Here is a 14881-nt window from a genome sequence, read left to right on the forward strand (position 1 = left end):
CAGTGGTGCTATCACATTGATTTAATACATTAGTATTCAGATTAGAAGTAGGAATTCAAATGGCATTTTTTCCTCTACTGTACTGCTTGCAAAGATAGTTTGCAGTACATTTTAAAATGTGGTTGTTATAATGTGATTTAATGGGGTAAGCAGTGTGCCTGTTACTTGTGTCTCTGTAGTCACACAGCTACACAAGTGGAAAAAATGATACCATGGTAAAAATGTACTCAGAAATAATACTAATGGGAATAATTAGTTTAGGATGCAAGTGCATGGTTGAAATTATGCAGTTTATATCATGCAGCTTTGCCCAAATCTCTTCAGATATGTGTGGCTACTGTCCTTATGAGTGGCAAAATGCTTAGAAGAGACAAAAAAAGAAAAAAGAAAAAGAAAAAAGAAAAAAGAGAGAGAGAGAGAGAGAGAGAAATTCTGGTATTTTATTAGTTACAGCAACAACAATGTGTGTCCTCACATATTCTTTACTCAATTCTTATGTAAAAGTTCATTTTTGGATACTTGGAAATACATTTCAAAATTCCCCATCTGGTCGAAAGACAGTACAAGTAGACTGGGAAGTTTTTTCAAACATTTGCATTTTAAAGTAATATTAGAAGCTAAAATTGGTGATTTTAGAGAACTATTTTTGGTGGAACATGTTAAGAAAGTAATCAAATTGGTTAGTAAATGCAAGAAGGCTGAATACTGTAGAGCAAACTGATACCCCTCTCCTGCAATCCACTTAGCAAGAATGGCACTTCTAGCTGACAGGACAGGAAAATGGTATTTAGTAGTATAAAAATTTTTGATTTATCAAAAATTCAAGAAATCAAATAATGTGTGCTGGTGTCTCCGTTTGGGAATATTTTCCTCATTTTCCCTCCTCTGTTATTCCTCTACAATCCTCTGCACCATTGTTTGGAAATATTTTCATGGGGTTTTAAAGACAGAGTAAAGATCTCTGGCACTGAAACGCAAAATTATTTATGTGGCAAATGTTCTTCCAGCACATCTCTTGTAACCATTTCCATACTGGTATGTGTGAAAGTAGACAGCATTTTTAGAGGGAATTTTAATTTTTTTTTTTTTTTAAACACAACTGATTTTTTCTTAATGTGGTGCAACTTCTCACTTAACCATCCACAAGCCTTGTGAAGTCAACTGGTAGCAGTAAGAACTTAGCACCTTGGAAATTCTTGTCTTTTACCATCTGACTATCCACATTTAATACAATTTTTGAGTATGGGTCTGTGAGGATTAGCATAATTCAGCAGAGGGCTTCTGGTGCCTTTAGAGGACCACTTCTCCACTAACACCTCCCATTATTTCTTTACACTCCTGGAGGGTGACACTCTGCCTCATGGCAGCTGCTTCATCTTACCGCTTCTACTCTTCTTCCTCCTCCTCTTCATGTCACAGTAACAGGTTCCTGGATTGGTTGGAGGGTAAACAATCTGTTCCTGTGTCAGTGATTTGATCCCTTCTACCACAATTGTCCCTTCTCAGAACAAGCTCTACAGTATAGTGAGCTCAAATTCAGGATTGAGGAGAATAAATTTTACTACCTTGAGACCAACTGAACAGAAATTCTTAATTTATCTTTTTTTATTTTTTGCCTTTGTACTAAGTTTAGGTTGTTTTTTTTTTATTTATTTTTGGATTTTCACTTGATGTAATAACCATGACTTTCAATGGCTTTCTATCAAAAATCTTATTCCTTTGGAGAACTTGAAGTTTAGCAACAGGCAAACAGCAGAAAAGAGGGAGTTCCTAAAAACAAGAAGTAGATACTTCCCTCTTTATCTCCTGTGTAAAAAACCCTGCAAACCCAGCTGTTTGATGATAGTGCAGCATTTAAACCACAGTACTATTTTGCTTTTTTAAGAGTTGAAATGATGCATAAGTAGTGAGAGCAGTATACTTTTCTTTTGGCTTTGGATAAAACTGGATTTACAAAAAACTTTTGTCTATTCTGCTTTTTTTATTTGACTTTCTGCTGTCATATCTACTGAATCTCTTGAGATGTGACTACTACTAATATGCAGGAATTAACTGAAAGTTTCATTTTAAATAACCTTTTTGCCTAAAGATATGATATTACTCCTTAGAGAAGGTTTTCACATATACTCTTCAAATTAAAGATGCTCAGACACTCCTCTGATATCTAAGTCATTCAAAACAATGTATATATTACTCATGGTTTTGAGGTACAAAATGTCTTTATATTTCATCAAGAAGTATTTCAAACCAAAAAACAGACAGAACATTCATAATTAAAGCTTCCATTTTGTCCTCAGTTCAGTTAGTTTTGTTAAAAAATACTGGGTTTTTTTCTGGAAATAAAAAAGGAAGAGTTGTGAAATTAGATGTGAAATCTGAAATATCGGGGAAGGAAACCAAAGCTTCTCTTGAAAATGACGCATAGGGGGCTTGTAGAGCGGCTCTCATTGCTGCTGGCATTCCCTTTCTCCTACAGGCTCAAAATGCCCTTGGCCTTACTCTGAAAGAGGCACTTTGGCTGTGACAGAAGTATTTTTAATAAGGTTGATTGGTTGGTTTTTTCCCACAGGAATGCAGCTTCAGTTTCCTTTTGAGGCCCAAACTTAGCCTCTTGTGTTTGGATAGTACTATTATCTTAACTCCTTTATTATCTTAACTCCTTTCTGGGAGGAAGAATTTGAACCTCTGATCACAATACTCATTTGGAACTCAGCACAACACCAAGAATTGTTTCACCACATTAACTACCGTGAATGCTTCACCTTACCTGAAACAATGAAAAATGTTGTTCTTAAAGAGGCAGTATTCATTTGTAGTCTTCTCAGCTTCCAGAAAGTGATTCAAGACAGCCAGCACAGCTTCACCAAGGGCAGGTCCTGTCTGACCAACCCAGTGATATTCTGTGATTGAGTGACTCCAACAGTGGACAAATGAGAGGATGAGGATGCCCTTTATCTGGATTTCTTTAAAGCCTTTGACATCATCCCCCCCAACATCCCTCCCTCTAAACTGGAGTGCAATGGATTTTGTAAGCAGCCTCTTAGATGGATAAGAAAGCAGATGGATAGTGGTATCCAGAGGGTGGTGATCAGTGGCTCAGAGAGATGGACATCAGTGACAAGTGCTGTCCCTCAGAGATCTGTACTGGGACCAGTGTCATTTAATATCTTCATTATTGACATAGATGAAGAGGTCGAGTGCACCCTCAGCAGATTTGCTGCTGACACCAAGCTGAGTGGTGTGACTGACACACCTGAAGGATGGGATGCCATCCAAAGGGACCTGGACAGACTCAAGAAATGGGTCTATGGAATCTCATAAGGTTTAATAAGACTGAGTGCAAGGTGCTGCACCTGGGGCAGCCCCTGGTATCAATCCAGGCTGAGGGACGGACAGATGGACAGCAGCCCTGCTGAGAAGGACTTGGAGGTGCAGGTGGATGAGAGGCTGGACATGACCCAGCCATGGCACTCCCAGCCCAGAGAGCCAAAGGTGTCCTGGGCTGCATCCAAAGCAGCGTGGGCAGCAGGGAGGGAGGGGATTCTGCCCCTCTGCTCTGCTCCTGTGGGACCCCACCTGCAGGGCTGCATCAGCTCTGGGCTCCCAGCACAGGGACACTGACGTGTGGGAACAAGTCCAGAGGAGGCCACCAAGATGATGAGAGGGATGGAGCACCTCTCCTATGAGGAGAAGCTGAGAGAATTGTCATTTTTCAGCCTGGACAAGAGAAGGCTTAGGGTGACCTAGTTGTGGCATCCCACTCACTACTTGAAGGGTGTACAAGTACAAGAGAGGTGGAGAGGGACTATTTACAAGAGCATGTAGTGACACAACAAGAAGGAATGGCTTCAAACTGGAAAAGACTAGCTTCCCAGATACTAGGAAGAAATTCTTTTCTGTGAGGATGATGAGACAATGGAACAGGTTGACCAGAGGAGCTGTGGGTGCCCCATTCCTGGAAGTCTTCAAGGCCAGGTTAGATAAGACTTTGAGCAACACAGTCTAGTGGAAGGTGTCCCTGCCCATGGCAAGGACCTTGAAGTGAGATCCTGTTAAGGGTCTCTTCCAACACAAACCACTGTGATTATATGAAACTGAAGTAACTTTCAGTCCTCTTCCTATTTTGATTTGAATTTTTTCATGTTTAATTTCTCTTTTCCTTTTGTCAATTGTAGTTGACAATTCAAGTTGTCCGATTTCCCATAGCAACACAAAACAATGGAAAGCTGTCTGTGTACACATTGGAAAAGGCGGAATCAGAAAATTTTTGATTAGTGACAGAGCTCAAAATCACTAATCAGTAGCAAAATTGATTGTTATTAATGATGAAAATTGCTTTCTTTGGCAATTGGCCTAAAACTGTCAAGTTGGGGCAGACTCCCACACCCATGGAGAGGCCAAGATTCCCTGCTGACATTCACATATGAAAAAACAGTCCCCCACTGGAAAAAAAGGACAATAGGACATCTCCATGCTTCTGGCTTCAATTTAAATTCATTTTTTCTAGTTATACAGCTTCCTGATTGCAGTTATATTTATAGTCATATTCTCTTATGCATAATTTGCTTTATTCTACTAAATATTTAAGCAACTGTCATAGCACAAGTAGTATTTTATGACTCTCTGTAGCCAAGATGCATAAAACTGCATTTCATTTGCTTTCTGTTAATCATTCCTAATTTTTTATCTTTACTCTTTGCTTGTCAGCTATCTGTTCATTAATTAATTTTAAGGAAGAATATAGAATGCTAATATGATTTTATTTATCAAGCCCTAACACTTTTTAGTAACTCAAACACTTTGCTTTTTTGTCTGTTTACAAATGATATTCATTGAGGTCCAGTAGAATTAGTAGCAAAACACTTCCAAAGGATGTTTATAAAGGTAGCATATTTGCAGTGCTAAAGGTGTTAAAACAGGCATCTTTCTGTCTCTAACATTTATCAGCAGAAAAACCATATATTACATGAAATCATTAATAGTTTGCAGGCATCTATTTTTTTAAACCTACACTGATGTGGTCACAGCAATCAATGAAGAATGATTCAATGGCTTTTAAGTAAAATAAAGAGAAACCATCCATTCAACTGGATGCTCAGCTGCTAGGAAATCATTAGCAAGCTCCAGAAAAATGCCCTAATTTTCAGATATGGCCAGATATGGTTCAGCAATCTTGTTCAGTAATGAGCAAACCAGTACTGGGCTAAGATTTCAGACAATATATGTAACAATATGTGGGTTATGTTTTAGTGTTTAGAGGAAGAAAATTAGTCCCTGCTAATAATTTCAATTTCATTTTGTGTCCACACTTGGGCATATCTACAAGGTGAATCAAGAAATATGAATGTGCATGTCAAAACCAGTGTGTTACCTAATATTTACAGTGCATGGATTGACTAATATTTATGACCATCTTATAAAGTATAATTTTAACTCAGAATAATGCAAGCAATAATTTATCTGTGGGTTCCTAGGGGTTGCCTGTCTCCATGAATCATATCCAAAATCTCAAACAGCTGTAAGCATATTTATAAAATGTGAAGTTGTTCCTAAGATTCAGCACCTGTCTATAGAAATCTCTATCTGAAAAAACATGAGCTGGAAATTGCACACACCTATGGGAATTAAAAGGTATTTAACCAAGACTGAATTCTGAGTTATCACTACATTTAGGTGCATATAGGGGCAAAATATTTTCAAATATTCAAATATGTTGTAAATTATTTTCCTTTTTTTTCTGTGTTTGTTTTTACTGAACATATATACATATGGAAGTTGGTTCAAATCAACATCTGAAGGCTACCTTCTGCAGAAATTGCAACAACTGTCAATATATTTTAAAATCACTGAGAGAGAACAGTTCAAAGGCAGAAATTATCCATCTTTGAAAGGCAAGTCATATGCCAAGAATGTTACTCAAGTTTAGTGACTTTTGCTGTTTTCTGGTTGCTGCCTTAGTCAATATCTCTGTATTTTTATGAGTGCTGCTAAATGCAAAGTACATATTCCTAAAAGATCGCAAGGATGGAACACAAAAACCAGACTTTCTTAAGCCTCATTTAAATATATATAATTCTAATATTATTATTTGTACCATAGCTCCTAGAGTACTGATAAGCTTTGATTTCATGTAACTAGATAAATATCTGAAAAGAAACACTTCTTGTCAAAACCCAACAAAGTCTACAGCCCTAAATTTTCTATTGTTTCAATTTTTAAGTGGCAGAAATATGTTGTCTGGCATAAAAACTTTTCCTACTTGATATTTAGAAGTAGTCCTAGTACACTGAAAAGCAACAAGCAAAAGAGTGATGCTGCCAAGAAGCCTGTGCATTCTCTCTGGATAATTTACTAAATGTGTTTCCACCATAAGTGCCTGGTACTCTGCCCATGGTAACAAGATAAAACTCAGCATCATGAACACACAGCAGTATATCCCATGCTGTTTCAAAGATATTACCTACATGAAGAATGTCAGGCCCAGGAAGACTAATCTGTTAGATACTGGAGCTGGGAGATGTGAAATGGTGGCTTAATTATTAGTGGAGAAAAATGCAATCTGGGCTAAATCCATACTAGTGAAATTAATGGTCCCTCTAAACATGTCCTGCAGAAATAAAAATACAAATCTTTATGAAAGTGTATTCAAGCCAACACTTTTTCAGTACATGAAATATTTGCTCACTCTTCCGCTAATGTTTTATTCATGCGTAATTTCATAGTAGCTTAAATTTTCTAATACAATTCCCAAAATATATGCTTATACCCAGATGTGTGGTCTCATTTCAGAAGGACAGAATTTTCCCACATGTCCCACTAAACAATCACAACTGAGCTGATGTGCAAAATTGACCTATTTATTTATGGTCTTATTCAAAACTAACTGAAATAAAGGAAGAAATTATCTTGTGTGCAATAAGATGAAGGAATTTGCTACATCCTTTAAATTTAAGCACTCACACAAAAGTTCTTCAAAAGAATCTTTAAAATACAAGAATAACAATGTGGTTAAGGAGTTTGGGTTTGGAGGAAAATAATTATTTCTGATCATTGTCACCTATTTTGGGAAATGTGTTTCTAAGTCTTTCCTATTGTAATTTATCTTTAATAAAAAGAAGTTGCAAAAACCCCTCTATATTACTGTATTTCTTACTCAGAATATCACATTCACACAAAAATTTTCCTTCCAAACTATTTGTGAGAAAAAATGTGTTTCAGTGTTCTGCCATGGGGCAAAAGACATGTATCTGGAGAGTAATGAAAATAGCCTTGAGCAAATGCACTATAATAATATGAATAAATGGCCTATTATAATGCTATTCAAACTATTTTAATTTCTCAGCCTATTAATGCAGTGTGTTTTCTTCCAGCCCTGCCTGTATCTGTTCTGTGTCTGTCTGAACAGTATGTGACTGAGAATGGTATTTATTTTACTTTTACATCATACTGGGAAGCGTTCATTGCCCTCTTTTAAATAAGCATTTTGAACTTCCTGTGGCTTGTGGAAAAAAATGTTTTCTTTTATATTATGTGCAAAGCTGGATGAGTTCGGAAGAAAAAAAAACGCTTAGTGACTAACTTACTCCGAAGAGCAGAATTATTTGTTAAATAAACCAAATTAAAGTTGTTAAATATGTGAAATAAATATTTGAGGAAAAATTCTTATTAAAAAATTTCAAAAAACCATGCAATGCCTATCTAATAAACAGATTTGCCTGCTAATTTATTAATATCTCTGAGACTTCTGCTTCCATTGGGGCCCATCCTACATAAGCTACAGAAGCTTTCCAACATGCCTCTGACAGCTTCTTACTCTTCTGTTCTTATCTTACTCTGAGAAACCCAAAAACTACAACAAGGCAGCCCACTGAAATGTCCAGTCAAGGTCAGAGAGCAGAGAGGCTGCTTTTAGTGCCCTCTGTACCACATGCAGGCTTGAAAGGAGTCTAGCACTTAATGATGTTATTCCAGTGTTCATTCCACTCTGTCAGTTATCTGCCATTTAGAGATTTTTAGGAAGTCCACTTTTTAATTTAGAAACTTGGAACACAGAATTTGCCTTGTAACAATATGGGTTACTTTTTCTGGGAGTTACCCGAGAAATTTGTTGGTGTGAGAGAAAGTAGAAAGAAGTATTACCCTGTGGGAATGTTTAAGTGTACATATTATTAAAGTCTCATTGGTGAATAATGGGAGAAGATATCAGAAAAATATATGTTTCAGGGGAGGAAAACTTTAGTGATTCAGTCTGGTAAGCAATAGGTTTTTAATCTGTCTCCATCTAGTACTCTCCTTCCCCCTTTTCTGTCTTATCTTCTGATTTCCTCCTTTAATTTAGTTAATATTTTAATTTATTCCCATTCAATTATCTGCAGGATGTATTTTTTCCAAAAGATATGCGTATTCCTAGGTACCACTCATTTTTTATAGCACTATGTGCTAAAGCATAAACTTTTCAAGGCATACATATTTTTCCTTACTGGACTGCCTTACATTTAGTGATGACATTTACTACAAAATATAATAAGCACAACTACTTTGCCTTTTCCATATCCACCCTCCAAGAAGGGCTTTCACAAGTAAATATCTGGATTGCAAACAGTCTCCCCAATGCCAGAAAAAAATCTGTGGTGTCTTTATATAATTCAACAGTCCTGTTGAGTTGAAACTTTTAAGTTGCCTGCCTATCCTTTCGTGCCTAAAAGTCACATAATTGTGTGTCTCAGCATTAATATGTTCCCCCAGTAACTGGTTCATGTGAAATGGATTGCTATAAAATCCTCATCCACGTTTTCATTGTACCAATGAAAAGGAAAACTGGCAAATTTACTCCAGAATTTTTAACTTCACATGCATTAACAAATAGGAATATATTTTCTTTATCAAATTAAACAAACCACAAGATTTATCTGAAATAATATGTGCTTCCCATTAAACATTTACAAATAATCTATGCAAAGCTAAAAAGAACTGAATCAGTCCAATTTAAATTACTGCTGTAAACCCAGTTATAATAGGTTGGACATAGCCTTATATTAAATTTTATTCTGCAATATTTACACCAGAGAAACTGAAGAAATCCAAGCCTGCAATCCCTCAAGGAGAACAGCAGTCTTTGTGCACGTCTAATTTGTTGTGAAGTCTCAGAAAACTCTCTCACTCCATTTGAAGTGGATGTCCAGTGTCATCCATTTGCTGTTAAATGCAAAAGTGTTCAGAAATAACCTCCCCACCATATGTATATTTTTGCTGCTGCCTCCAAGACACACACAATGGAGCTTGGCTCAAATCTGATCAGAACTGATTTGCTGGGTTCTGCTAGTGTTTACTGAAGAGAAGTGCCTGTGGAGTCTTTGGAGCAGTCTTCCAGTACCCCGCTTTAAGATTTAAATAAGAGAATGCATGGGAGAATCATAAATGGTTTAAATTGGATAATACCTTAAAAATCATAAATAAAAGAATAAATGAAAAATCAGAACATTTGGATGAAAAGTGTAGTAAGCAAAATAGAGAATTAACAGTTTGGAGAACAAGAAGGAAGTGATGGCACTTCAAGCACAAAAAATGTTGCTGTGAAGAAGACTGTCATGAGATGTCTCACACAAAGTAGAACAAAGTGTAATTGGCTTAATTTGCAGCAGACACTCATGTTTGGGAAATATTGGGAAACCTTTGCTAACCATCAGTAGAGCTGAGTAACTGAGTTAGACGGGAATAAAATAAATGTGCTTGTATAGGAGTTACTTAGAATCCAGGAGAACCAAGTATTGAATGAAATTCTTCCCACAGAATTTTTACATGGAACAGGATGTAGAAAAGTGGTCTGTAGTAAGAATGGAATTTTTCATTGACTTTACATTTGATTGTGTTGGTTGTTTTAAAAATACTATACAACATTAATTTTGATTCTATTAAATATTATTGTACTTTTTCAACACACAATTTGGAAAATCAGATTTCCTCTCTGATGATTTTGTGTCTTTTTGCCTTCAAAGTGATAGATGATTATAAAGAAAATTATATGCAGATAAAAAAGGTTAATTCTATGGTTTCTAAAGCAAAATATTCATTGATGTAAAACCATTTTCATGGTGATAGAAAACATCCTTTTGCCCAGTTGCTGCCTATATGGTATATGTTGTTCTCTAAGAGCTGAGAGATAAGAAGAAGAAAAGGATGCACAAAAGGATTCTTGGACTTCTGGAAAACTAACACAAAAATCCAAAATTCAGTAAGCAGTAGATCTAAACTAAAAATCAAGCTTTTACACATAAGATAAGCCTGGAAAGTCTGGGAAAAGGGCACACTGCAGGTCAGAGATTGGTAAAGCTGTTGCACATGTCACATCAGTCATTTCTGTTCACCAGCTTTATACAAACAAAATGAAACCATGGAAAAAAAGAGGGTTAGGTACTCTGAATGCCTAGAAATTCCGTATTTAATTAAGTCACATTTTGTACTAATTTACTATTAAATTGCCAGCTGCCCTAAGTCAAGAGTTCATAGTCAAAGGAGTCATAGGGTCAGCACAATATTTTTCATGGTCCCACTTATCATCCAACACAAGACTTATCTATCCTCAACACCAAAACACAATTCCTTCTCATTTAGTCTACAAACTGGCAAATTCCTAAATGCACATCACATCTTAACCAGACAAGATGAAAATATAGCCTTGTGTCTTGGTTAAAAGCTAGAGTATGTAAAAGGTAAAATTCACATTTTTCAGAATAGGCCCAGGAATTCTCAGACTGGTAAATATTGTACAAACTTCTGTCACAAAGCTGTAATTTGCCTCTCTTTTTCATTGATGAAAGATATCTAGTATTATTTTTAAAAGTTATGACCTGAAATACAACAATGTGAATTTTCATCATCTACATCTGCTGATCTTTTATTACAAAGAGAAGGTCATATTATAGCTTTGGTTTTTAGAAATAAAATATACTGAGATATACCTTTTAAGAAAAGCTATAAAAAAATTGTAATCTAAAACAGGCTGAAACTTCTTTCAAGATTCAAATACTTTTAAGAACTACAAAAGTCATTTTGCTATCTCCAGTTTATTTGACAATTACATTTCATACTTTTTTGGCATCACTAATATTGTTCTCCTTTAATCTGAAACATACTGTAATAAATTACGAGTTCACTATTTGAAAAAGAAACCATACAAAGAATGCTTGATTTGGAAAGTAGCACCAAACTGTTTTCAATGAACACAAGAATGGAGAGGCCGTGGGGAAACTTGCAGGAAAAAAGGGAAAATTTCAGTAGATGGTGCCAGCTCCATAACTCTGTATTCATTCGTATAAAATGGCTGACCAGCAACATTTGTGGATGGGGGTCAACATATTCAGAGATGAGGCTGTGGGCCAGGGGGACAAGGGGTGACATTGAGATCTACACACAGAGCAATGTTTTGTTGTCGTTGTAGGTGGATACCTGGGCTCCACAGAAAAATCAGGTCTTTGAGCCTCTTGGGCTGGCAATGCTGCCTCCTGTGTGTCCTGGGAACAGTAATAACAAAGTGGAGAAGAGATCCCAGTCACCTCAGGTTTAGCACTTCAAATCCACAAAACAAAATAAAGATGTATTAAAGTAATCCTAAACCTGAGTAACCCTGGCTTGTCCCTGCCAGCCTGCTGTAGTCCAAAATACAGATGTTGATTCTGTTAAAGCTGGGGGAATGCAACATCTCTGGGACGCGGGAAGGAAGAGAGGTTTGCAAAATGGAGGCATTCTAAACTATATTTGCTTCCATCCTGGATATTCCCTTAACAAATAGATGATGGTTCTTAGTTAGGCATCTCACACTAAATATCAGGTGTCCTTCAGGCTAAAATTGACCTAACCTATAGCCATAGTGAGACTTCTGGGGAAAAACAAACAAACAAACAAACAAACAAACAAACAAAATAAAGCCACAAAAATAAGCATTTGTGAGGCAAAAAATGTTCAACAGAGTTTAGCTACTAGCTACTAGCATTTTCTTGGATGTATTTTTAAAATCTGCTTTTCTCACACCTAATAATTTGTACAATAATTGTTTATTTTCTCTGTCTTAATTCCATTGTTTCTTTTGTCAACTCTTTCTCATTTTAAATTGACACAAGAATGAATGGCATTGCAGACTAAAAGTAGGTTAGATACAGCCAGAACTCCTCAGAGAGATGAATTTTCTAATTATGACTGAAAGATAGGCATTTCCTCTTGAGAAGCTGATTCAAATTTTTTGAAGGAGGTGCAGTGTGCAGGAGCACACTGAGCAACATTTTCAGAAAAAGCTGTTCTAACCTATCCAAGTCTCAAAATACAGTTTGGAGTGGGTTTTGTTTTATAAGTGAACAGTCTCTGAATAGATTTTTCCTTGCAGGCACACGTAGCTTCTTCAGAGGCAAGCTTTCCATCTTCCAATAAAAAGTTGATAAACTCATTTTGAAACATCCTATGTAATTTTTACAATTAAAGCACAATATGTTGATCCTTAAATTTAGTATTTGGTATAATACACTGATCTTTTCAAAAGCTGTTAGATAGCATGGATGCTTTGCTGTTTTCTGTGTCCATCCTCCAGTGCATTATGCACCCCTGATTTTCAGAAACTGCACTTTGAAAATCAAAATTTATCAGAGGTATTTCAAAAAACTGTTAGTCACTTTTACTTCAGCCTTTAAGGGTTTGTGTTCCTCATATATTTTGATAGATGAGGATGAGTCAAGAAAATCAGTGGCTAGGTTCTGAAATGGCATAAAACACAGGATGTTGCAATTTCAATAAGAATAGTATGATTTGTGTCTTCTGAAGATGTGTCCCAGCATGCTCATAAATTCATCTATTACATATGCAGATCTAAAAAACAAACCAACCAAAAGACCAAAAGTGAGACAAATAAATGCAAAACAAGAATATTCATAATAAGAGTAGTTTAACTTTTATTCAGCTGGAACATAGCGGATGTGTGCTATCCTCTAAATTAAAATTTTTGGAACATAATATTCCCAAAGGTAGCTGAGAAACTAATTGTAAAGAAGGAAATAAAACAATGAGTAATGTAGAAAAAGGTCTAGAAAAAAGGATAGCCTTCTTTATTTTTCTGTTTACCAATTAACATTCAGCTGTAATTCAGTAACTGGAGGAATTGCCATCACATTTAAAGTTTTTTCTTGTACAATGAAACTCTGTTTCATTTAGTAAATCTCACTTTGTTTTATCCAGGTTGGCTATGGAAAATTTCTGTTGAGGAACATCAGTGCAATTTCTTAGTCAGCACAATCCTTTGAAGAGCTCATTTACAAGAATAAAAGTGAAATATATATTTACACTTTAAATAGTAGTCAAAGAAAAGCTCATATGTGGTTAAGACAAGTTAAAGACTCTTTAGTTGCTTAAGGCAACACAATGGATATTTTAAAGACTCTTCCCAAAATACCCAAGACTTTTATTTTTAAGTCTTTATGTTGTGAATATAAATTTGAAAACTTCTACTGCATTATTTTTAAACCTCCATTTCACTTTTCTTTCCTCTTTAATGAGAAATCACAGTCCATACTGGTAAGTTTTGTGATGACATTTCTTATATTTTCAAAGTCGCCATTTTTTATGTTTGGCTGAAGTTAGAATTTTCTTCCTCAAGAGATTGCCAAAAATGAGCATTTTAACACAGAGAAGAAGACACAATGCCTTATGTAAATATTGGTTTTCTTCCTGTACCACTGCTTTTTCTGGACTTTCCTCAGTAAAGCAATCACCAGCTCCCCCTGAACAAGTTTACTCTGTGATGACTAAATTGGAAATCCAGGCTGACCCTTGTACTCACATGTTTTTCATAATCTGGGAATAGGCTGTTCAGAGCTGCACAGGATGTGCCTCATTTCGAATGCTGGTTCATAACCCATGACTAAAGGAGTACATGCAAGGAATACAGTTACCACATTTGCATGAATTACTGTCATCCTTTTCTAGGGCATTGTGTAATTCAGCTGGGATGACGAAGCTTATCCAGAGCATGATCTAAGGGCCGTCAAAATGAGAATTAAGGTTTGTATTTTTCATCTGAACCTTGGAAAAAGTTGGACTGCAACTCAAGATACTGCAAAATATAGAGAAAGGCCAAAATCGGATGAAAAAACTTCTAAAACTTCTCACTGGAAAGAAAATTAATCTCCTCTTACCTAAACTAATCCTCTCTCCTCTTCAGTCATCACTTCCTTTTTCACAGCCCACACTCTCAAAATTATACTCTTTTCTGGGAAAGCATCTTTCTCAGGAACTTGTAGACTCCTGGAACCTTTGCTTATGTCAGCACACCCTTTCTTTCATACAAGAAATTTTATGGAGAACAGAAGGTTGCTGATGCTCTCCTAGAAATCAGGCAGGAACAAAATTTAATGCTGCCTGTCACTGAAGTACAGCAAATGGAGAACCTGAGTACTGATACTGTGTCTATCAGTGTGAGAGCAAATGTTTTTGCCTGCATTTTCAATTTCTTTAATTAAAGGTGAAGAAGCAAAGTCAAAGTGAAGTTCTGAGATCTTTGGTCATCAATCACTTTTATTTTTCCCCTCATATTTTGCTTGTAGCATGGCTAGGAGCTGGTAGGACTCATACAAAGTCTAGTTTTACCTATTTCCTGCATTTTTGAGGGAGAGAGGTAAGATCAATCTGAAAATTTACATCTACACCACAAAAACATGAGGATTAGGCAGGAATGTTTTCTCCTCAAGGGTAGAAGTTAGGTTCAGAATGTTTGAAATCCTAGTAAACAGTAAGGCTGCATCAATATGTGGTTAACTTCGACAGCTGCTAGAAAAAACTGGACAACATTATTTGATTCAGGAGAGAATAGAAAAGCCAGTGAAAATGAAAGCCAGTGTCCAGT

The sequence above is a fragment of the Melospiza melodia genome, chromosome 4 (assembly GCF_035770615.1).
Source record: "Melospiza melodia melodia isolate bMelMel2 chromosome 4, bMelMel2.pri, whole genome shotgun sequence".
Taxonomy (NCBI): Eukaryota; Metazoa; Chordata; class Aves; order Passeriformes; family Passerellidae; genus Melospiza; species Melospiza melodia.